Genomic DNA, 25006 nt, shown 5'->3' with positions numbered 1-25006 from the left:
TGAAAATGCATTTTTTTTTATACGCCTCATTTTACTCCATTAGTCAAAAAACAAAGAAAAATTTACGAATTCGGGTTACGATCACTCTTGGAGACGGAAATCCAGAAATTTCTATGCATCTTTTAGGAAATCTCAGAATGGAAGAGCTGTACACATTTTTTCGAAATGTCTTGAAAGTTTTTTTTGGTAATTTTTTTTTCTTATCGAATCTTCGGGATTGGGGGCTGCCCCTATTATTTATGAAATAAATGGCCTCACAGTAAAAACCCGATAATAAACAATTTCTTCTGCTATACCTGAAACCCAAAAAATACTTATAAATACTGTACGACCGACCATCCAGTCTGTGCAGAAACCCCTGACATCTTTGTCTACGTAAAAGGAGATCTCGAACAAAAAAAGTATTTGTTTTCCAGTCGGTCTATCTTTAAACAAGCATGACGAGCTTGTTTGTTTAATAAGATGTAGGGTTGATTTGAAATGTTACAAACGATTTTGATTATAAGGCCTGTTCAGTGGACATAGTTTTTAAGATGGATAAGTTATATATGTATATATATTGCCCCTACATTGATAACTAGAGACTGAATGAGGTGAAAGAGGTTAAGCAAAGCAAAGAAAGGAGGAAAACCAAAGAGTAAAAATATAGCGGTGCAGTGTGCATGGGAATTCAATAAGACCAATTTATCAGATATACTGCAGATGTATTGTGCAGTGAAATGGTATAAATTAAAGACCTATTTCCTTTTTTATGTAAAGCTTATTTCTTTTGAAATTATGGAAATATGAGAAGAAACGGAAAAGGAAGGAAGGAGCACATCCTACTCCTAAACTGGAATTCATTTTAATAATTTAATCTGGTGGAATGCCAGCCAGCGTTACAAATCATTGGAAAAATAATTCCCGCAGGATGCGACGAGGCATGCTGCACGGAGTACATACGGGAACGTTGCCAGCATTGCTAATAGATGCAAAACGCTGCTACAGTAGTATAGAGCTTACTAATTGTTTCGTTGATGCTTCATGAGCGAAGGGGCGATAGGAAGCGGAGCGGGAGATATTACAATTCGTTACTGCCTTGATAAGTCCGACACAGAATTATATATTTAAATTATTTTGATTTATGCAATAAGGTTTATTTAATATCTGACAGTCTGCATCTGCTTGCACGCAATTAATTTGCCATTTCTACACTTTTGCTTTGCCATTTTTCCACTAATTGTTTTGATATCGAGTATATAGCACTGCTCGAAACATTGTTTAATTTGATAACTAAAGAGTTAAACAGTACTTGATAACATTCTGAGTTTTATACGTAGGTTGTGTTAAAATATTTTGTATCCGGTTTATGATATTATATGGTAAGTTGGCGGTTCTCTTGTGTCGGTATTTGCTAAAATAGTAGATAAACGTTTATACTGACGCACTGAAAAAAAACACCTTTTGCTGATGGTTGCCTTAGTGTATTTTACGTTTTATGTACATGCAGTATGAGATTTTAAAGTTACCTGGAGTCATCTTTACACACCACTGCAAACCCTAAGATAATATCAACAATACGGTCGAAAAAAAACAGGACTGAGTTACTACTCCTTAGGATATGTCGATTCCTTCAATTTTTGTGATCTTAATTTTATTTTACGTGAATTAAAAATGAGTTTTAGAAAGTTTATGATTGATTTTACCCGAAGTATCACTGTTGGGGAAAAAGAAGTTAACAAATTATTAAGTGTTCTAAAAATGTTAAATGTTTGTAACCGCTATCACAAATTTTATTTTTTTAAGTGATTGATGAGGTCTTTTATGAAATTCTCTTTGATTTGTTATTGTTAGTTTTACAAATCTTTTTTTCTTGTTGTAAAAATTGACCACTTTTCTGAAAACAACCAGTTTTATTTTCTAGGAGATTTTTAAGATTGTCGTTTCTGTAGTAAAAACACACTGGACTTAAAAAATTTGTCTAGAAAACGTTTATATCACGGAAGGAAGTAGTAGACTGCAAAAATGGGGTCATAAGACAATTTTAATCTGTTTATTATCTGTTTTGACAACGTATAATGTTTCCAAAAAAAAAGATTTTGGTATAAATGTGTATGAAGTTATTTTTTCTCTATTTACGTGGTGTATTCAGAAAATTTCTCGTAAGTACCGAAGCTGAAATTAGTTTGATTGGAATACCGTAACTACCAGCTACCTCCGATCATGATATCACCATGTTTTCAGGAGGTAGCAGTAAAACGATGGGACTGTCACATTTTGCATTCGCATCGTTAGCATCCTGACTGAGGCAAGAACAAGGCTGAGAGATGCCTTTTATCGAAGTTTTGAAGATGACCTCCGATAAAGCCCATCAGGGCAAGGTACGGAGGGAGTGGCGTGGCGACCGAAACCGTCATATGAAGAGTGTCTTCCCCTATGGGGTCAGGATGGAGGTTATTAAAAGAAACATGCATAAACCTCCTACATTTTGGTTTTGATTTTTATTATAATCGAATGAAAATTTTGCGATACAATGAGAAGTATTTTTTTTTTTGATTTGGAGGTAGCCACATTTTAATTGCATATTTTGGTTGGGCCCTTTGTGGGCTGTTCGTGCTTGAGAGTAAGACAGACGAACCTGAAATGCAACTATCAGAGAACTTTCATGACAGAGAAAATTAAAAAAAATTATTGTAATCTATTAAATTCACCATTAATTGTTTACAAAACTGTTTTAATTTCTTTTCATCATCATTTTTCGTTGTGTGTTACAATTTAATTTTTTTGAGGTACTTTTTTAAATGGTTACATTTGAACATAAAATAATACCATAACTAGCCGTCTGGACCTCAATCTGGAACCTTGATCTGGATCAAGATTGTGAGAATAATACTGTTAAATAAGAATTAAAGTATTCAGGTTTTATAAAAACCTGAAAAAGAAATTAGATTATAGAAGATGATAACTAAAGTAACACACATTTTTTTTCTTCCGTAGGAAGTGGGAAAATTTGACTAAACCAAACGCCCAGCAGCCCGTATATACTGGTTGTATGGGGTTCACCGCCTATGCGGTGGGACCCACTAAAAACCCACTCCCTCATGCAGGGTGGTGCTGGAATTGACGTAAAGGCATAACATTAGCTCCACCCGCGTCACAGGTCCATTTCTCATTCACATCAATATTTACATAACACATTCAGACACTAATTACACTCAATATTTATAATTAACAATACATACAACTCAGAATTAATAATAATTAATACAGCTCAGAATATGTACACTATAGCTATGCCGGACTCAGACAACAGGCCGTTGGTGACGACAATGCCGAGGCACCCCCGCCACCAGCCCACGAAGGCTAGCGTCCATCGCCGTCCTCAACCGACCTCTCCTTGTCCTCCTCACGGTTCTCTTCTATTAGTTTCTGCTGTAGCACCCTTATAAAATACCAGGCACACACAGTCCATCCCTCACCGGGAGAGAACATCAACCGCATGACTCCCCCCCCCCCCGGAGAGTTCAATCGCTACGCGGTATCTCCTGCCTCCCTCTGTGGCACACAAAAAAGGGCGCACTTCACTGTATCTACGTCATCGCAGTACTGGCGAGTACAAAGTAACACTCCTTTGACGACGAAACATTCATGACTTATCTCTATTGTCATGGTGAGAGGTATAATAATGAAGCAAAAGGATTAATTTTTTTTCTTCAATAAATATCCTTATTTCACAACTTCATTTCTAAGAGGGCTATGGTTAAAATCTCTCTGTAGCTTAAGCCTTCCCTGGGATAACATGAACGTATCCTGCAAATTTGAAAGTAATCAGATGGTTGGATCTCGTAAAAGGAAAAAAGTATGCGATAACAAATAAATTTTATATATATATATATATATATATATACACACACACATTTCTGAATAACCGTGTTATGTTAGATCGAGAGTGTACCTGATGTGATGCACACAAAAGTTAGCCTTCAAGTTTTTAGCAAATACCCCTTTTGAATTTTGAAAATCGACGATTGTTTGCAGAGATATTATAAGAGCACCTCATTGCTCCTCCCAAAACAGCGCCTCAGGGGTACCCCGTTTGTTACCAGTTGATGATGATCGGTCTAGCCTCCCATGAGGTGCTCGCATATCTCACCACTCTAGCCTCAGACACAGTCCCCGCGGGAAGCCCATTATTGTTAAACAGATTTTTTTTTTTTAATTTATTTAATATTATTTTATTTAACATAAATGTAATGCTATTATTTTTATAATATTATTCATTCCATTGACTCAAATCATTCAGTTCAAATCCATCTCAGATAGTAATAGAGACTTACAGTTCATTAATTTAATTCATTAATGGTTGTGCTACTATCAAATACTTTACAAATTTTCATTGTTTATAAAAAATGTTGTAATCCTGTCAAAAATGATTGTATCATTGTGTCATCATTACGATCATTAAAAAATATTTGAGATTAATTGAAACGTGCAGTACATTTTGCTAAAAGAAATTTCAGCGTTATTATTTACTTATTAAGATATTATTTATTTATTATGCATTACATATGACAACACATAATAAAAAAAATTACGGCAGTAACTTTCAGCAAACTAATAATATTCAAGGTTAAGTTATTAAAATTTAGTTAAATATTTTACAAGTAAGATGCGTTCATGTAAAACTACGTTCACACTTAAATTAAAAATTATGTAGTTAAGAAATATATTGGTTGATGTTAGGTTTTTAAAATTAATCGCTTTGATTCAGAGGCCCGGATAGCTCAGTCGGTAGAGCATTAGGCTTTTAACCTAAGGGTCCAGGGTTCAAGTCCCTGTTCGGGCGTATTTTTTTTCCATTTAAATTTCTTATTAATATTTTTTACTACCATATAAATATTATTGATTTTACTCAAAAATTGTTTGTTTTAGTTATTTAATACTGTATAATGTTTTACCTCGTTAATGATTTTCTTTGGGTTTTTTAATTCATATATCATATAACTGATTTATGTGGTGTTATCTGTTGTCATTAAAAAGTAATTTTTTTTAATTTTGTTGTTTTTTTATGTTATTTTTGTATGTGTATTTTTGTATATATATATATATATATATATATATATACACACACACACACACACACACACACACTCTTATGTTATCTTTTGTTCTGTAGTCTTTTTGATTGTATGAAACTTTATTGTTTAAAACTTGTGTTAATTAGAATTTACTCCACACTCTTCATGCCGAAGCAATTGCCACAAAATTTATATAAAAATTATTTATTTATATAAAATTTATATATATATATGTAATATTTTCTACATATCAAAACAAATACTTACGTTTTCAGTTAAATAAATCTACAGAAAATTCGCTTGTTTTGTTGATTTTTTTTTTCCGGCAGTGGGAGTTATTTTGAGTTATTACATTTTTTTTGCTACCTAACGAACGCATCAGACCGCCGCTGAAGTCGGGTATGACTGTCAAACTTGAATCGCTTCCGTCTAGCTTAGTAGTAATCATTTCAAGGAGAGAGTCAAATCTGGAGATTATTGCTGGAAATTCATAACTGAATTTTTACACAATAATTTTAAATTCTTTTTATACAATGATTTTTTATTCAATATACATCACATTTTTTTGTACGAGTTAATAAGGATAAAAAAATTATTATTTTTTTGTGTTAAATAAATTTATTCTATTAAACTATGTTTATATACTTTTAAAAAATAGGTGATGTACAAAAAATTAATGTTGTCCAAATTTACCTCTTTAAACTATGAAATTAATTCTTTGATCTTTCTCATTTTTTAAAGATATTATAGCTTAAGAACTAATTTATTGTTACAGTTTGGAAGCAATATATTACTCTGACACATATTTAGGAAGTCTATATAATGGGGAGAATGTTTCCAGGGGCTCATAGAAACGGTCCTTTGCAAGGACTCGTCGGTATTGATTTACTTCTTGTTTGTAGGTGTATCAAAATACATGTTGATTAACGGCATTATATTACACAAATTCATTACGAAATACTATTATGATGGAACATGGAAAGTTGTATCAAAGGTAGTCGTGTACAATTGGCGACTTGTAAAAATTTATCTCATAAAAAAATATCGTTAATGTATTCAGAGCCGATACATATTTCACCAAGTATTGTGTATTTGTGTTTGTAAAAATATCATATGGTACGATTGCGTTAATGAGGCGTTACAGAACTTTTATTATGGTAATTTTATCCTACGGTGTTCAATTTAAATATTCCCCACCAAACAATCGTTAGTCTAGGTATTTTTATTACATTTCTATATTGATGCCATAGATTAATTTTCCTTCCCTCCGTTGTTATAGTACATAACAGGAACAAAACACTCCTATCGGAAAAATTACCTTCTCCAGACGTTTTGAGGTCCATGTAACCCAAAAATTCTAAATTTACAATGTTTATGTGTCCGCATGTGTTTGCCTCTATTTGGTTTTATGTCTCAGGAATTGTTTAACCTAAAATTGTTAAATTTATTGTGATAGCTACCAGTTAGGGGAATATTTAAATTACATTTTTGTAAAAAATCTGACCAGGGCAAGATGTAGAAGTGTTATTTTTGGAAGGGGACTGGACTTAAGAAATGAATGTTAAGAATGACCTAAGATTGTTTATTTATCCGTGGTTTTTTAGTGTATAATAATTAAAAAAGTGCGATTACATTGAAAGCAATCCCAACCAAATAAAAATATTATTTTTAAAATACCTCTAAACTTTCACTGTTTCAAGTGAACGAATTGAAATTTTTTAAATTATTTTCTCTAACTGAAGGGTTATCAAGATGACATCAGTGATATTTTATATGTAATACACATTTCTAAAAATTATAGAACAAATATTTCTATAGGCTTTTTTAGCGTTTTACTATCCTACCCTAACGATTTATTAATTTTATTTGAACCAGGTGTTATAAGGTATAGTACAGACGCTGAGGAGTAAAATAATTTATTTCTAATTTAGAGTTTTCAGAAATGTATAGAAATTAAGGAGTATAAAAATACCATTAATTTGCGTGGAGTTTGAACATAAGAAATTACTTATTACAGTTTTCGTAAGCAGGTATTGAAAAGAAAAGATAAAGAGAAGGGCGTTTGTTGATTGCAGGATTATCGAAAAATGTATATATCAGTATATTCTGCTATTGTATGTATTATGTATTATTATATTATTGTATGTATTATTTAAACAATTTTAAGAAGCAGACCCTCTGCACTCACATTGGGTAAATTAAAAATGGAATAAAATTTTATTGATTAAGAGTACCTAATAGACTGCAGAGTGAAGACATAGTTTAATGATAGACATTATTGTTGGGTTTTGATGAAATTAAGGACTTACGAGAGACTTACGCAGTCATGATGTTCAATAAGTCGGAGTTTCGTAAACATAATTTTCAACTAGGTTGAAGTGGTATTTTAGACAAAGGTATATTGTTGTAGCGCCAGAATGGGACGAAACACACACATGCGCTCCTTAATTGTAGACGTGAAAATGTTTCTACAGGTAGCAGAAACATAACCTATAGCATAACGGTTCATTCCTCTTCACATCCTATATACACTCCGTTCTACCGTTCCCCATCACCAACACGCACTAGAGGCAAGCAAAATGAACTACTTTCCATCAACTAACTGCGGTTACAAAATTTAACTTACTGTAACTCTCAGTGATCGGAGTCCTAGATTCTATCAAAATATACTCATCAAAGTTTAGAAAGCTCAGTGACGAAGGTTGAAGGTAGATTGCTGGTCTGGCGCCTGGAGTTTTATTATCTATTATGTCCTGTAGCGGTACACTATCCTTTCCGCTTTATTATTAGCACTGCCAACATTGCTTCAGACACTCCGCATTTGGCTAGTGCCGTTCTAGTATTTATTCTTTTCTAAATTCTTCGATGAGTACAATCTTTACCGTGTGCGTTACTTATTGAAATATGAGTTCGATTATTAAGTACATGTGCAATTAATAAAAGATATACGAAGTAAAAGTTATGTTTTGTCTAAGTGGATGGTAAACGTGTAATTTTTAAAGACGGCGTTGATTTTTTTATATAAGGATTTACTACAGCGTAAATTTACGTTAACAGCCGTCTAAACATATCTTGTATGGGGTTCATTGTTGATGTGCAACCAGTGTAAGCTATTCAACAGCTTTACACGAAGCAAAATTCATAGATTACAGTTTATTATTAGCAAACTTGTTTTATATAACTTTTTTTGATGGGAGTGCATTTTAAATATGTGTTTGCCTACTATAAATTAAATACTTTTAAGTTTATTAAACTCAGAACCTTTTGTAAACAAATAGCACACTAATCATTGAATTTCACACCCTAATATATAACACGTAAAATTTAATAAATTAAAAAGAAAATTTTATAATTTATGTTTTTATAGACAATTATTAACATCCTGAGCATTGTACAATTTACAAACCTACATAACGCTTAACAGATTTCATATCCTATGAAAGAACTAAGGGGTAATAAAGTTCCATCCCTATAAGCAGAGGTTTTTCGAACGTTTCACTGTTTCACTCTATCGACTGGAAATATCGTTTCTTTATTTTTTTGTATATATTATCGGGGTGGAAATGATTTTAAACTTCATCTCAGAATTAGCAGATAAATAATTTATATATTGAAAAAAACAGTAAAAACAGTATTATTAAAAACAGTAATTCGCGATTTTAAACTCTTTTACTTAAACGTTAATTGCAATAAAATATTTTTAAAAAATATTTCTAATTTTTATTAAGGTATTGTGCCTTTTGTAAAAAGTTTTGTTATTTATTGATATTTTTCAAAACGTTTGATTTTATAATTTCATAGAGTAAAATTAACTAATTTCTGATACATTGTAAAAAAAATATGCAGGCTCTAATAGTCTAATTAATGATCAAAATTGTTTTGTACTTCGTATTATATTGGCAAAGGAGACCCGATTAAACTTTATTAGAACTTCGGCCATTATTACATTTTTTGTTCAGATTCCAGATAGAAATGTAATTTCCGGTTCGATTTACCAGCAAACCTTCCAGACGCATTGTCTCCACGGGTTTCTGCATCTTCAGAATTTACCTAGCAAGAATTTTAACTGCACCGGAGGAACTGAAGCTAGAAGAAGGGATAAAGTGGTATCGTACTTTGAAACAAATAACGTAGCTTCACAACTAGCTCCAGTCACAGCGGTCACTCGCCTGCTTAGTCTTTCAAGACATCGAGGCATTTTTAGGCAAGATGAAAACAGTAACAATTTCGGACTAGTTGTCATTATGATTATTATGATTGTGTTTGATCTGCTGCAACGAATAGGTTTCCTTCAAAAACTAAAGCAACACCCGATTACAGGGTGAGAACTCAGGAAAGGCAATTATAATATAATTCTATTTTTTTTCCGCCTTAAATCATTTTATCTCATATCACTTAAAAAACAAATTAATAAAACGCTTTAAAATCTCACCGTGTAATTTTTCCAGTATTCTTCTGACTACCGTGCTTTTTTGTCTTCGCGCCATATTCTTTCGTGTTGGATTTCGAGTTTGCTTAAATCCTTAAATATAAACAACGCGATATACATTTATTTCATAGAAATAATTTTTTATTTTAATTAATTTTTCCACGATTAATTAGTAATTGTTAAAAGGAATTATATTTAGACCGTGCAGTACAAAAAATATAGAATTTTACTGTCTTTCGCCAAGTATTCTGTTGCTACAGTTTTAACCGTTTTATTTTAATTTTTTCTTATTTTGAACGACTATTGATTGAGTTGAAATTCTGATATTATTGCTCCAGGTAAAAACAAAATGAAATAAAAAGTGATTTAGATTTATTGAAAACTAGAATATAATCCGATCTCTATTCTAATTTAACTTTTACTGTTACCATAAAGATTGAGCTGTCACCATTAAGAGAACCTAAGTTAGTGAATCCCAACATAAAAACTTTGTCTTACAGTTTAAAAAATCTGAAACAGCAAAAAAAAAATTCTGAAATACCTTTATTTAGTGTAAGAAATAGAATGTAAAACAAAAAGTATGATTTTATTCGGATCTGAAATGATGAACAAAGTTTTTTGGTTCTGAATCCACGAATCACTTGTTTTGTACTTGACTTCATTTCATCACAGAATACAAGTATTTTTATACACTTCACTTAACCAAAAAAATTGATGTGGGTACCATATGACTTCCTTGTACACCTATTAAATTACATATACATTTTTTTTTTTAAATGAAAAGTACAAAAAGTTTTATTTCATTAATAACTTCTGATATTTATTCTTCTTTTTTTATTATTATTTTTTTTTTTTGCAATCAGTTAATAATTATTAATTAATCATATATTTAAATTTAAAAAAAAAAGAAGTTATAATAAAAGGAGATAAAAACTGATTCGAACCTTCCCCTTCTAAGGTCTAGATATTTCATTAATTAAAATTTCATTTGGTTATAACTCTGGAACCAATGAAAATAAGTACCACTTATGACATATCGTTGAAAAGATTTCAATGAAAGCTTATTACTGTAGTTAAGAAAAAGTCCAAAATCCAAACAAATTTGGATTTTGGGCTTTTTTGGATACTTTTGGTTCAGTCGATTGTAATCAAAAAGTGAGGTGCACAACTAGATTTTACAACAGAAATAAATCCAAAATTTCAACATCCTACGGCTAATCGTTTTTGAGTTATGTGAGATAAAGACTTACGTACCTACATACAGTCGTTACGCCGAAACTAGTCAAATGTATTCAGGGATGGTCAAAATGGATATTTCCGTTGAAATCTGAAAACCGAAATTTTTCGTGAGCACAATACTTCCTTTTAAAATTGTATATATTTTCCCTCTCGTTTCGCAAGTTCAATCTCATAAGGGGTTCCGTAGTTTTAAACACATGTCAGTAACGAATCTTTTCGATATTGTGCAGTGCACATAATTTTTATTAATTCTTTTATATGAACTATCAGATTCTGTTATAGATTTAATTTATAATTTTAACAATAGTTTGTAAAGAGAAACATTATAGGTTAGCGTTCATTGTACTGATCGTGTTAAGAAGTTATTTGTTAAGAAAATAATCACACATTTTCGCAGTCGTAATTTGTATTTCCAGTTATTTGGTTTATTATTAGTTGATGTTATTCTTATGCGTGTAGGCCTAAATGGACAAAAGAAGTGAACTAAAGTTTAATTAAATGTTTATTCCTTTTTTTTCTTGAGGTAAACTTTTTATTTTTTTGTAAGAGGTATATTATATTAAGTGAATAAATACTGCAGTATTCAACTAAAGTAGTATTCAATTAAGATAATAAATTAATATTCAGCCTTTAATATAATTACTACATAAATATATTTTGTAATCGATATTTACTAGCTTTTAACGTAATCAATTGTGAGTGCACATAATTACTGTGTAAATAATTTACTACTAATATTTACACGTTGATAATTTATATCAGTTTATTAAACCAGAACGATTGACAAAATATCATCTTTATAAAGTATTGAATTTTTATTTGTTATTACTTGCCATACAAACAAGGAAGTCGTTTAGTCGTCATCTAATATTTGGGGAAATGAATTTTCGAGTCGAGTAATTAGAGTTTGAGTTTTTGTTAAGTTCAACTCGTTTAAAGGGGATGAATGTTCGTAAAGCTTATTCGGTCGATCGTACGTTACGTTACAATAGAGAATACAAAGTGAACTGTAAGGTTTGGTGGTGTGGGGTGAGAGTCGATAGAGGATGAGGGAATAATATCATTAATCTCCGTTATGTTACAACCGCTTGCCGCGCTTCATTTCATGACAAGGCACGGAGCGGCATGGCATAACTTCGTCCGTTCGTTGTGGCATTTCAAATCACCCTTAAACTGTTTTTTATTGCATCGCAGCCGGATTACTGCAGCCGTTTTATTTTGCCTCAGCTGTATGACGATGAACAATAATACCTCCATTCGCGTTTTAAACCGATCCGATTTACTTATTAGTCTGTGTGTGCGTGAGAGTGCGCTCACAAATGAACAGTGTATAATCTTGAATGAATTACCGAGGCAGTGAGTTTGCGAAACCGAGTGTTGACTTTCAGTCGACTAGCATATTGCCATTTAGGCTAACTACTTTAGTAATTCAATGTGTGGACGGTATCGAGTGATTTACAAACACGTTTAATTAATCGTGACGGAAATTTAAGTTAATTCTACATGAATCCAATTTACTTCTCTTTTTTGCGAGAAATGTGAGGTCTTTCACTTGTTATTCGTATTATGTATATGAATTATATCATTTTTCAAAATCTTATTTATTTTCTATCCAATAACAGCCCTACATCCATTTATACCAATCCTACATTCGTCTTTTTTAAGATAAAAATTAGCGTGTGAAAAGTCAGCCTAAACCTCAGAAACTTCCGATAGATCGGTAGTCAGAGACACTACCGATCCGCCACGGAGTTGGTAGACTTTAAAATAGAGTATTTACCATGTTTTATGAAATAATATTTTAGCAATTATTTTAATTAAAAGAAAGAGATTGTCCATAAGTAACTATTCTTCTATTGACTTTTATTTTCTTTAGATATTTTCAATCTTGTGCTTAAGTTGGTATAAATCATGAATCGAGTAGTGTAATTTATTAAGTTATACCGTCCTGGTTATGCTAAAAAGAAAAATCATTTTGTCACACTGATTCTGAAAATTGTTTTGAAGTAGGTCTACTTTAAATTTTTGTATCTCTTTTTTCTGAGCATTTTTTTTCTGTAGAGTGCGTTGAATTCAAAAAACTTTTGTAACTTAGTAAATCACAAACTTCTAAGTAAATGGAATATAAAATGTCTAAATGCAACCTAGCTTAAAGGCATCATGACTACATATTATATAAAACAACTTTACAGAAGAGGAGTTTTAATAGGACAAAAATAAATTTGTAACATATTAGATTTACTTTATTTTTATTTATTTAAATGTCTTTTGTTATATTGTTTTACGAATAATTTTGCTCGAAAATTTCTGAGTTAATCTTTGAAAAGCATTTACAAGTGCGTTTAGATTGCCTTCAGCAATTGTATAATTTGTAGATTTAGGAATTTATTTATTTTTATAATTTAATTTTTTTGCTTTTTATGTTAATATATATTTTTAGTTCTTTTGTACTTTATTTGAACGATTAGTTATTTAGCTGTTTATTCTTCATTCCTTTCTGTTCTGAGCTAATTTTTTAACCTCAGCAAAATTACTACGTAACAGATTCCCAGTTATCTCTTTTTTTCGGTATTTAGTTTTCTCTATTAACTTCCTCAATACCATTATTACCAAGACCTGAATGTATTAATATGTAGCCTTTCAACATAATTCGCCTCTCTACAAGATTTTGCTGCAAATTTAATTCCTTCCTTTCCCTTTCGTCTTAAGATCTCTTCAATTCGAACTCTGTATCATTCCACCTAGTATTCACGACTTCTTCTTTAACATCAAATTGCAAATAAAGCCTCTAATCTTTTTCTTTCTGCTTTTCCTATTGTCCATGTTTCACTACTATAATTCGCTACACCGTACATAAATATTTTAGAGAATATAATTCTAACTCTTAGATCCATATTTGACCCTCATAGACTTCTTTTTTTATATCTCACTTTCGTCAGTCTGCTTTTTAGAGTTTCACTCCTAGCAGTGATTGCATACTATTCAGAATTTCTTTTAACTAATTTTTTGTTTTTTCCAAAAGAACACTGTGGTCAACGAATATCAATGTTTTTATTCTTTCTCCTTACATAGTAACTCTCGAATTTCTCCTTAAATTTCTGAATTGTTTCTACAAACAGTTGTTTCTTTCTGAATTATAGTCTGTCTTTTTTCACAGTGTCATCGTTATTTGATTATTGTACAGATCTTTCAAGTTTTTTTTTGTTTTTTTTATTATATTTCAGCCCGATTTAAAAAAAAAAACATTGAAACGCTTTATTCTTCCTTCTCAGTTGCCTACTCAAAATTTACAAATATCATTTAGGAGGCTATATTTTTCTCACGTATATTTTTTGAGATTAGTCTGAGAGCCTGAATACCCTCCCATGTACTCATTTCCTTTTTGAAATCGAGCTGGTCAACGCCCAATAGAGCTTTCATTACACATTATACAGGGTTATCATAAAAGAATGGTGCGGTTTCAGTAATTCATAGGAAGATTGTAGGGAAATTTCTAGATGTTATATTGGTATCCCTGATAGCCTCCAACCCAAAGGTTTGTTTATCAGCATTGTTTGAACACGTTGGTTCAAACAATTCGAAGAAACTGGATCAGTTAAGAAACAGAAATCAACCGGCAGACCAAGTGTACCAGACGAAACGGTTGAACTAATTAGACAATCGGCAATAAGAAGTCCTGGGAAGTCCATCCCCCGTCGAAGGTAAATTAGGTATTCCAAAATCAACAGTTCACAAAGTTTTACATAAAAAACTGAAATTACACGCTTATAAAATCCAGATACTGCAGGAATTGAAACCCGATGATTGTGTAAAACGTTACAATTTCGCTGTTGAAATGTTGGACAGAATAAGTGAAAACGAATCATTTTTAGATGATATAATTTTTACAGACGAAGTTACATTCCATGTCAATGGATGTGTTAACTGACACAATTCACGAATATGGGGCTCTGAAAACCCACACGCAATTATTGAGAAACAACGCGATTCGCCTAAAGTTAATGTTTGGTGTGGTGTGATGAAAAATCGTGTAATAGGGCCTTTCTTCTTTGCTGAAAAAACAATTAATGGAGTTGTGTATCTTGACATGTTAACCGATTATTGCTTTACTCAGCTGGATGAACTCGAAAACATTCATCAACTTCATTTCCAACAAGATGGTGCTCCCCCGCACTTCAATGCGTTGGTTACGGACGCTTTGAACGAAAAATTTGGAGATCGATGGATAGACCGGCAAGGACCCTTACTTTGGCCTCCATGGAGTCCAGACCTGACACCTTGCGATTTTTTCTTGTAGAGGTACATCAAAAGCGTTGTTTATACACAAAAAATTCGCGACCTAAACCACTTAAAAAACAGGATTAATGAAGCAATGACAACTATTAACGAAGAAATGTTAACTAATGTTTGGAGAGAAGTTGAGTATCGTTTGGATATTTGTCGAGCGACTAAGGGCGCACATATTGAAATTTATTAATTATGTAAAAAAATGTTTGAGACGACAAATTAAAAACATAAACTGTAAGTAATTCTGTTTTAATTTAAACCATGTTCAAAACTGCACCATTCTTTTATGATAACCCTGTATTAGCCAGTAAAATTATCTCGGTTTGTATTTCAGATACACGAGATATTATATTCATGTTGTGGCCAGTTCACATTTCAATCTGTTCTTACTTTGTTTACTACAGAAGCAGTTATAATCTTTTATGAAATCTGCGAGCACTTCCCCGGTTTCGTAAACGCTACATTTTATTCTTTACGGTCATACTTCAGATGAGACAGTAAATCTCATGTTGAATCATCAACCCCTTTTTGCTTTATTTCAATTTAGTCTTTTAAGAGCTACGTCAAAACCTGACTTCAAATTACAGTCTCCTACGATATCAACCAAAATATACTTTTAACTGATAATTTTTCCTCTTTTTATAGTTTTTCTATATATTCTTACCACCTGTCAGTTTAACTTTTTTTATTTCCCTTACAGTGGTTTTCTGTTCTCACTTTTCATCTAGACATACACCCTACATTTTGGTTTATGCAGTTTTCTCTTTCTGTAAATTATAAATACCTTTCCAGTAATCTTATTTTTCTGAATTGCAACCAATTTTTCTATTTTTCACATATTGTTAATTTCATTTCTATAGTTTCTGCTTTATCCAGAATTTTTATGATTCCTATGTTTACCCATCGTTTCAGATATTTTTTTCCATCGTGGGTTTCTTATTACCAATTACTATTTTTCTATTTAATAGTCCTGCCTTAATTATTTTTTTTTTTAAATTTAGCGGAGGGGATATATCAATTCGCTGGTCTTTGTCGCTGAGCTCTATTCGATTATTATTATGGTGGAATACAATTTTACGTTATACGAGTGCACTCACCGAAGTCAAATTTCGATGATGTCTTGCGTACTCAAAAGTTAAATTTCAAATAATTTTACCTGGAGGACCTAACTTGGTGTTTATTGGTTTTTTTTTAATATTGATGGGGTATGTAAGAGTTTTTTTGTTCAAATTTGTCATTTCCATCTTTTTTCAAGGTTTTAGAATTTTAAAGTTAATTCCAAACATTGATAAAATGAAAACTAACTTCAGCGTTTGCTTGAAATGAATTAATTCATCTTTTATTTGTTTTGAACAAATATTTTGCATAAAAGTTATAAGAGAATCACGGAAAAAGTCTAAAGAGTGGATTGTTGATAAAATCTTGCGGAAAACAGAAAAGAAAAACAATAGTTCCACCACTGATACACAGGTAGTCAAAGTTCTCTCACACTCAAAGCATCCTTGTACGAACACTGTTGTAGCGATTGACATGTTGAAGTAAATATTTATCTTGAGAATTAGATACGCTACATTAAAAAATAAAATAAAAGGTTATTTTAAAATAGTCTAGCATATTTTCTATTCGCTGTACCACAATCTATAAAATTTTAACAAAAGTTTCAGAAATTCTATTCGTTAATACGATATCCTGGATTAACACTTAACTGTAATATTCAACAATATTTTAAAAAGTAAAGTCTAATGTAGAGGATATTTTAAATAAATATATAAGAAGCTGTAAAACGTTTGATAAGTTTCGTAAAATTTGAATTCAGTAATTCAGGATACTAACTTGATTGCCTTTATGACTGAAGTTCTAATTAAATATATTATTATAATTAAACGTGTTACTTCCGTAAATAAACTAATTTGCCTTTTTTCTCTAATGAAGTGGTTTTTTTTTCAACCTCTGTTAGTGAAATCGTTTCAAAAGCGCCTTCTATTATCAGTTACGATTTCAGTTAACTTGGAACACACTTCTTAACTCTTGCGTCATAAACACCGTTTTTTTTAAATCTTTTTTACTACTACTTCTCAACTTTTTAAGACTTTTTTCGAAATTGCTGCAAAGTTATCAGCTGTTTTAAAATAATAATTATTTCAATCAGGAATGTTTATTTTTTTTAAATAAAAGAACATTTTAGTATAATGTTTGTAAGATTTATTCATTTTGATAAAGTAAGTAAGGAAGTGTATAAAACTGAAAATCATCCATTATTATGTTGTGGATCCGTTGACATATATAAATAAAACTGTTATTTAATAACATTTCGTACTTCTCGGGAAGTTGCAGTAATTCTCGTTAGAAAATCATTAGCCGATGCATTGTCTTTGGAATAGCTGGAAACAACTGCTGTTGGTACTGTACGTTATTATGTGACCGTTACACTTATTTTTTTCTTACTTCGCCGCGTTAAAATTCATAGATAAAAACAGCGCGACTAGTATAGAGAACATTATATTGCTACGAATTTATCTCTGTTTACAAAATGACAATTCTGTATTCGGCTGTGTCCAAAAAAGCAAATGACATATAAAACTATAACATATTATTCATAATACATAAAACAATAGTCTATTGTGCATTATTCATTACTTTGTATACTCGTATAATGTGTAAATGAGAAAGTTTGTAGCGGTTCTGCCTGTTTGCAACAGCATCACTCAGAAGCAAACGACTGATCGCTTTCAAATTTTCAGGATACATTTGTGTTATCCCAGGTAAGGTTTTAAGCTATAGGTCGGGGCCTAATCCCCTTGAGGGTGAAGTTGTGAATTTTCTGCCTGGATGACCACCTAATACCGTTTCTGATTTCGTTTTTCGAAGTAAAAATAATAGACTATGCGTTTTATAACATATCCGATTTTTAGCTCTCTATTTTGACTCCTTTCCGAGATATAGAGTGTTCTACAATAATGGAAAAGAGAACTAAAAGGGATATATTCGTCTTTAGAAGGAGCTTCTTTGTCAAGAACGAGGGAAATGTTGGAGAAAAGAGCTTTTCAGATTTTAATTGTTATTTATCATTATTAATCTCACAACTATAAGGGCAACTGTAAGCGAACTATAAGGGCTTGGGTCTAGAGGGTGGAGTTCTCTGTCACTCACCCTTCCCGGCATGCTTCGGCTCTTTATATATTATATATATATATATATATATATCTATAGAGTGACTCATTATACTGCATTACTGCGGGAAGGGAGCTGATTTGAGACATTAATATAACCAAAATTGATCCTACAAACATATGTTCCAAAACGCTTTGTTTCGAGTTTCGGCCAGCGAAATATTTTCCTAATATCGCTTCAATGGTAAATGTAGCAGAAACTGATATTTTTGGACCCATATTAAAAAGCAGATTTGGTGGTTTTATCTGTTTTTGAACTTAAAACTGAATAAAATAGGTCTCAAAACGTACTTCCAGTATCCGAGAAAAGTTTCGCAAAGTTAAAATTTGTAGTCGAAAAACCGTTTGTTTTCCGGTTTTCCATAAATTAACATTGTTAAATTTCCTTTAAATAAATAAAAAATGCTTTACAGTATTTAAATATAGTCAACAGAAAACTAACAAGTTTTAGAAATTTGACTTTAATTCAAAACAAATCGGACCAAAATTTAGCAAAAAGTTTTAAGCAATGAAATTTTAAATTCTACATCATTGTACCAGGTGCAATGATGGATAATGATGATTTTGTAGTTATGAAAAATATCATGTATCATGCCTGACCGGGACTCCCAACTCGGGACCTCCGGATGAAACGCAAACACAGTTGAGTAGTGTGTGTGTGTGTGTGTGTGTGTGTGTGTGCGCGCGCGCGCGATATGGGTATATATGTAAAATGTAAATAAATTATACATTAGTTGCAAGAAACGCTGTAAAAAGAATTGAAGCTTGTATTCAAGAAGATGGCGGCCACTTCCAACATTTACTCTAAATGTAAGGTAATGGATGGTAATAATAAAAATTACATTTACATTTACACATGACTTTTTATTTTTTCAATACCTATCAATATAAGGTTGGGTTGCGTTTTATATGGGATACCCTATATATATGTATACATTTTATTATTATTATTAATATTGCAGTGTACTTTGCACTCTGTTCAACTAGTAAGAATAAGCAATCCTCTATGACCCAATGAGGTGATAATAATACTCGTATGTATGACTTGTAAATGAGGTGTTGTCTTGTACAGACTCAGGCCGACCATTCCTAAGATGTGTGGTTATTAAATCAACCCTAACCACCTAAGTACACCGGTATCCTCAGTCTAGTATTCAAATCTATGTAAGAGCCACTAATGTTTCCAGAATTTGACCCTCACAACCCTCTACTCGAAAATCAGCCGTTAAGCAAGTGATTTGCGACGACTTTACAACTAGACCGGCTCAGTTGGCCTATTTATATATATATATAAATAATAATAATGTATAAATAAAACATAAAATTTTTTATTTAATCAATATTATTCTATTTATACTTAATATGAAAGAAATTCATATAGTTAGATTAATATATTATGGTCGAGTGGATATAATTGTTTTAAAATATTTTTAATATTCTTTTTTGTTTCAGGTGAGTGGAGGAACAGTTTTTACTGCTGTAGCAGTACCGTCTGTGTTTTCTGCAGGTATTCATATTATAATGTTTTGATTAGACTTTTCTAAGTAATTTATTTAAAAATTGTATTTTTTTCATGAAATAGTGTTGATTAAAAAATTCGAGTTTTAACATTTTACATTAAACACATTAGCTTAAGAAAAAATTAAGGTTCAAGAAAAAACCTTGTAATAACTTATAAAACACATGTTCCGCAGAAACAAAATGTCTAAAGCGCACAAGCTTTCTGTTTGAGCTTTTCAATTAATTCGTTAGTTTTTGTGATATGAATATGAAATTTACCCGTTAATTGTTGGCACTCCCTCACTAACCTTGAATGAAAATTACTCATGGTCATGAAATGGGTAGCACCATAAAGACGTCGAAGCAGAAAGCCCACTGCGTAATGTAATTAATTGTAATTGAAGCATTTCAACCGGTAAAAGTAAAGTTAAGGGAGATTTTACATTCGGTACTTTTTTAAATATTGTCGTGTGTTCGCGGTTCGATCAGGAAATTGAGAGATTGAAAATGTCTATGTAATTACAATTTATTAGTTTAAGAACATAAATAAAATAAATTAATAACAATAATAATAATAAACAATAATTACATACAAAACAGAATTTAAAGTAATTTTCGGGATTTATTCACAGGTAGTTAAATACGGAAAACCAGAATTCAGTCCCATTGACAAAACACATTAGCATGACCGCTAATCTTAACACTAGTCTTGTATTAACAAGAGTAGTACAATAGATAAAACAAATATAAAGTTCATTGCAAATACCTTTGCTGTTCACTAATAAAAACTACCAGAACAATTTACGAATAAAATTTAATCATTTTCTTTTTTACTTATAGTCTTAACAGTAACTCACCGAACCGTTTCTTATAATCGTGTATTGTAATTACTCGTGACTTTACCTTAATTGGGTCGAACCTGCACTAGAAATTCGCTCCTTCACTGACCTCACAGAATATTCTCGCTTCAAACTCGCATAATAATTCTTCCCTTAGAACTCTGTCGTAGCACTCTCTCGCATACTGACCGTTAACTGGTGTTCCCGAAGTATTTATACTCATATCCTCTTTACCTGCTGGACCGGACCCTACACGAAGCGTGAGAATAATCGTCCGCTCTCACATGAAATTCCTATCCTGGTCCGGTAACTCTTCTCACGGAACAAAATTTGTTTAGGTGTGTCAGTGAGCAGTATTACAAAGGATGATTGTTAAACGGACCTGTTACCTTTACTAAAAGAGTTCCTTTTAGCTCTTTTCTGGATTTCTCCCATTATTATATTTTCTACTACTTCTTAATTGGTAGGAACCCCGTTACTCAGGTCCGTTATACCGGTCTTGTTACGATAATAAAATGGTTTATTTCATAAGCATAAACAACGCATAAAATCTGCTTTAATAGTAAAGTGCATTTACAGTTAAAATATGTAATATTAGGTATCATCGTATAATGCAAGTAAAAAAAAAATCAAAAGTAAGAAAAACTTAAAACCTATTGTGAGTGCTGAGTGCTGTGGATTAGCATAGTACATTATCAGTAAAACGAACTTTTAAACAGCGTTTACAAATAAACAAAAATATTTTTTATCTACAATTAATTAATATAATTTATCAACGATGTCAATTTATGATTAACCAAGAATGGTTTTATATAGCAAATTCTGTCGGATTTCTAATTTTTGTTAATATTAGTATGTAAAGGATTATATGTTTTGTAAGCCAAGAACGAGTACAATCTTTCGATAACTTCCAACCTAATCTTAGAGGGTACAATTAAACCAGCACTCTCAAATCCCAATTTCCAACAGTACAATTGTTTGTACACTTAAGTAAGAAAAAAATCATAACTTATATATATTTTCCGTAGAAGCAATATATTTAAGTGTTTAAATAACGAGAACGATTCATTACGTGTTATTTTTACCTAGAATCAATCGTATTACGTGTTTTTGTCCTATAATTATAATAGTGGCTTAATTTGACTGTAATAAGCTCCACTCCAGCACAGTATTCATAACTGAACCAATGAACCAACAAAATACAGCGTTTATTAATGTTTTTACTGAGCAATAAGACTTCAGATTGTAGAATTTTCCGATATTTAAACCCGGTTTTTTTCTTAGCTATTTTACATGTTGAAGATATCTGTACCACTGTAATTCATTCATAAATTAATATAAATCACGAATTATGATATTTATAGAATTTGTGATAAAATGTGGACGAAGAATAAATTTAATGACGGATATTAAAAGCATACACTTTTCACTCTAGGAAAAATGTATTTCATCAAATTATTCTGATGAAAAAAGAAAAACCGTTACCAATATATACTATTTGCACATAAAAATGGAATCAAGTTATTCAAGCCACTTTCAATTTTATATATATATATATAAACTTAACTGTTCTTAATTATTTTTTATGACCAGATATAATTAAGTAAAAATGATTAACTCAATTAATATAAAAAATTTAATCATGAAAAAGAAAATATATATCACAACAGTAACTTTCTGTAAATCTAGGAATCCTTTCGTGTTTACTGCTTTTGTTGAATCGATCGGATAACTCTTGTCAATTCTCCTGTACATCAAAGCCAGAAATTGATATAAAGTTTTTCTTTATAGTTCTTCCGGCAGTGTCATGAAGAATATGACAATAGCTTGCTATAGAAAATATATAATTATTTTCTTTTAATACTCATTTTATTTAATTATATTTCCCGAGATAATATACCATTATTATCATTGAAAAATTCTTTGAAATTCGCCTATTTTATCAATTTTCTTTAAGTGACTGGTAATCTTTTTTTCAGTTTTTCCGAGAGTATCTGCATGTGTTCTGCAATTATATCTTATAAAACACAGATAATATTTCGATTAACGCTAAATTGATGAATTGTCAGTGGGATAATTTTCGTAATCCTTTATCGTTTGAAACATTAGCAGGTTAATAAAAATAATTATTTTGAATTATATTGATCAAGAATTCTTGATAGGGGAATGCTAACGCTTGATTCCAAAATTCTTGTTGATTTACTTGCGTAATTCCTTGCGACATTACTAACAGGAAATTTCTTCTTCAATATATTTTACTCTTTTAAATTACCGTTGTATGAAAGGGGAAAATTTTGTCGTACTAATGAAGCGTTATTTTATCGTTTGTTAATACTTCATTATTGTTGTATTAGAAAATTGGTTCGTTATTGGTTTTTAGTTAATTCATTTGAAAGTTTATTGCGAATTATTTCGAGAGGGCATCTCGTTACATACTTTTGGCTTTATGTCCATAACTTATCATTTTTCTGCAAAATTATTCGTAAAAAAATTAAGATTTTCTGAAACCTTCCTAAATAAATGACCACTCCCATGTCCGTTCCTTTTGAAGGCTGGTTTTTGTAATAACAAGATCCTCGTATCTTGCTTTATTTTTGTTGTATGCGTTCTTACTGCTTGTAGACACTTTCAGTATTGAAAATTAACTTCGCCGGTTACATGTAACAACTTTAAAATATAATATATACTGCTAACGAGTCTAGATAAACCGATACAGTATGCGTAAAGGCACCTTATCCACACAGAAATACCTCCTGTGTAGTTTGAGATGAGTTGATTGTGTGACCGGAAGTTAGCACTGTTCGCAAGTGTGAACGGGAAATAGTAATGATGAGTTGACGTGTATGCAATAAGTTCAGAAGTTCAACGAAACTTACTGTTCACTCACAGATAATACTTATAAAAATTGAGGAAGAATTTCAAAACGGAAATCATGGGGGGGGAGGCGACTCATATCAGAAGACTTAAAAGAAGCCGATTGCTTTGCACTCGCAGACCGTAAAGGTCATCTAGGTATGTAGTTTACAATAGAGAATGGATTAGCCTTTTTTCCCGCAAGGTGGTACTTCATTCATTAGTTATACGAGTTAGTAGCAACAGTTTTGTCGAAGCTGGGTTAATTTTGTGTCTATTGAAGATTGATAGCCTAATCAACTGTGTATTCCATTTAATTGACTAATATTTTATGAAATGAAAATCTACCTACCTTTGATAACTTCTGTTTGAAAATAACAATGAACGTTATATTCATTAAATGTAATGTTTTACACGTATGTGGAAATTTTACTTTCTAAAGTTTTTTATTTAATTTGTGATATTTTAAATTTGAAGTCTAGAATAAATACTTACTGAAAATTTGCATATAATTTATTGTTTAATTTTATCATTTTGCAAAATAAAAGATAATTATCTCCGTTCCGGAAAAGCCTTTGGAGTAAAAAGATGACGGAATAGCCACCACGTGGTGCTGCTGGTTTGGTTAGAAAGTTTCCTAATTAAACTAAAATGGAGAACTCGGAACTAGCAATCCTGTTTTAATTTGGAATTTTAAATTCTCACCCAAACTTTGTTCTCACAATTTTCTAACATGATGGTAAGTTCGAAAAAAGGAAAATTTACCCCAGGTGATAAGCAGATATGTAAATCCATCATTGAAAATAATTATGCAACCGAACCAAGGATTTTGGGGAACTGGGACCAAAGTGTTAGCGACGAATAGAAGTGTCTTGGTACCCCTCAAAATTTAAATTTAAACAAAAATACTTTTTTGGAATTATAAATGTAAAACTCACTTTTAAAAATTGGGAAAGAGAAACAAGTAGAAAAACTTTTACAAAAATTTTAAATTCAAATTTTATCCATTCAAGAAACTAGATTTTTTATGAAAATATGACGGATGTTAGAAATTTTAGAATTTATAAAGGCAGACCTACTCTCAAAATTAACAAAAAATTAATAATATTCGGATCGGCTTTTTATGTTCATAAAAATGAAACAAATAACGTAATCAATTTGTTCTCTAAATCTGAAAGATTATCTCATTTAGGCTTAAAATGTACAAACGAAAACTATACCCTAATTAACTGTCACGCCCCGATAAAACAGGATAATAAATGGAATCCAGAAAAATTGGATACGTTCAGCTAACTATTAGAAGATGAAGTTTTAAAAGTTCCTGAAAAAAGCATCAAAATTCTCCTCAGAGATTTTAACGTTCAGTTGGGAAGAGAAAATAAACTTTTAAGAGATTGGAAATTTTCCATCACATAAAAGAACTAATGTGAATGGGGAAGAATTATTTAAATTATGTAACATTTCAATCTGAAAATAATTTTCATTCACTTCAAAAAAAAAGACTCCCAAGAAAACGAAAAACCTGGATAAGCCCAAATCTTATTTTGTGAGAATTCCAGCGAACGTAACAATCTAAGAAAATTTACAAAGAAATTATGAACGTTAAAGTCAGAAAAGGAACAAATGTTGACT

At 31.2% G+C, this 25006-nt stretch overlaps 1 long non-coding RNA gene and 1 other non-coding gene across 2 annotated transcripts in view; both read left to right on the top strand.

Annotated features, from left to right (window-relative positions):
- Window positions 1-25006, top strand: part of LOC142318274 (uncharacterized) — a 703057-nt gene that overhangs the window by 45912 nt on the left and 632139 nt on the right. The gene's annotated exons all lie outside the window — the stretch shown is intronic.
- On the top strand, window positions 4753-4825 carry TRNAK-UUU (transfer RNA lysine (anticodon UUU)). The gene has a single exon. It is a non-coding gene; the product is annotated as a tRNA-Lys (tRNA).

The sequence above is a fragment of the Lycorma delicatula genome, chromosome 1 (assembly GCF_047948215.1).
Source record: "Lycorma delicatula isolate Av1 chromosome 1, ASM4794821v1, whole genome shotgun sequence".
Taxonomy (NCBI): domain Eukaryota; kingdom Metazoa; phylum Arthropoda; class Insecta; order Hemiptera; family Fulgoridae; genus Lycorma; species Lycorma delicatula.
The sequence above is the reverse complement of the archived record's forward strand: the minus strand, read 5'-3'. Positions and strand labels throughout refer to the sequence as shown.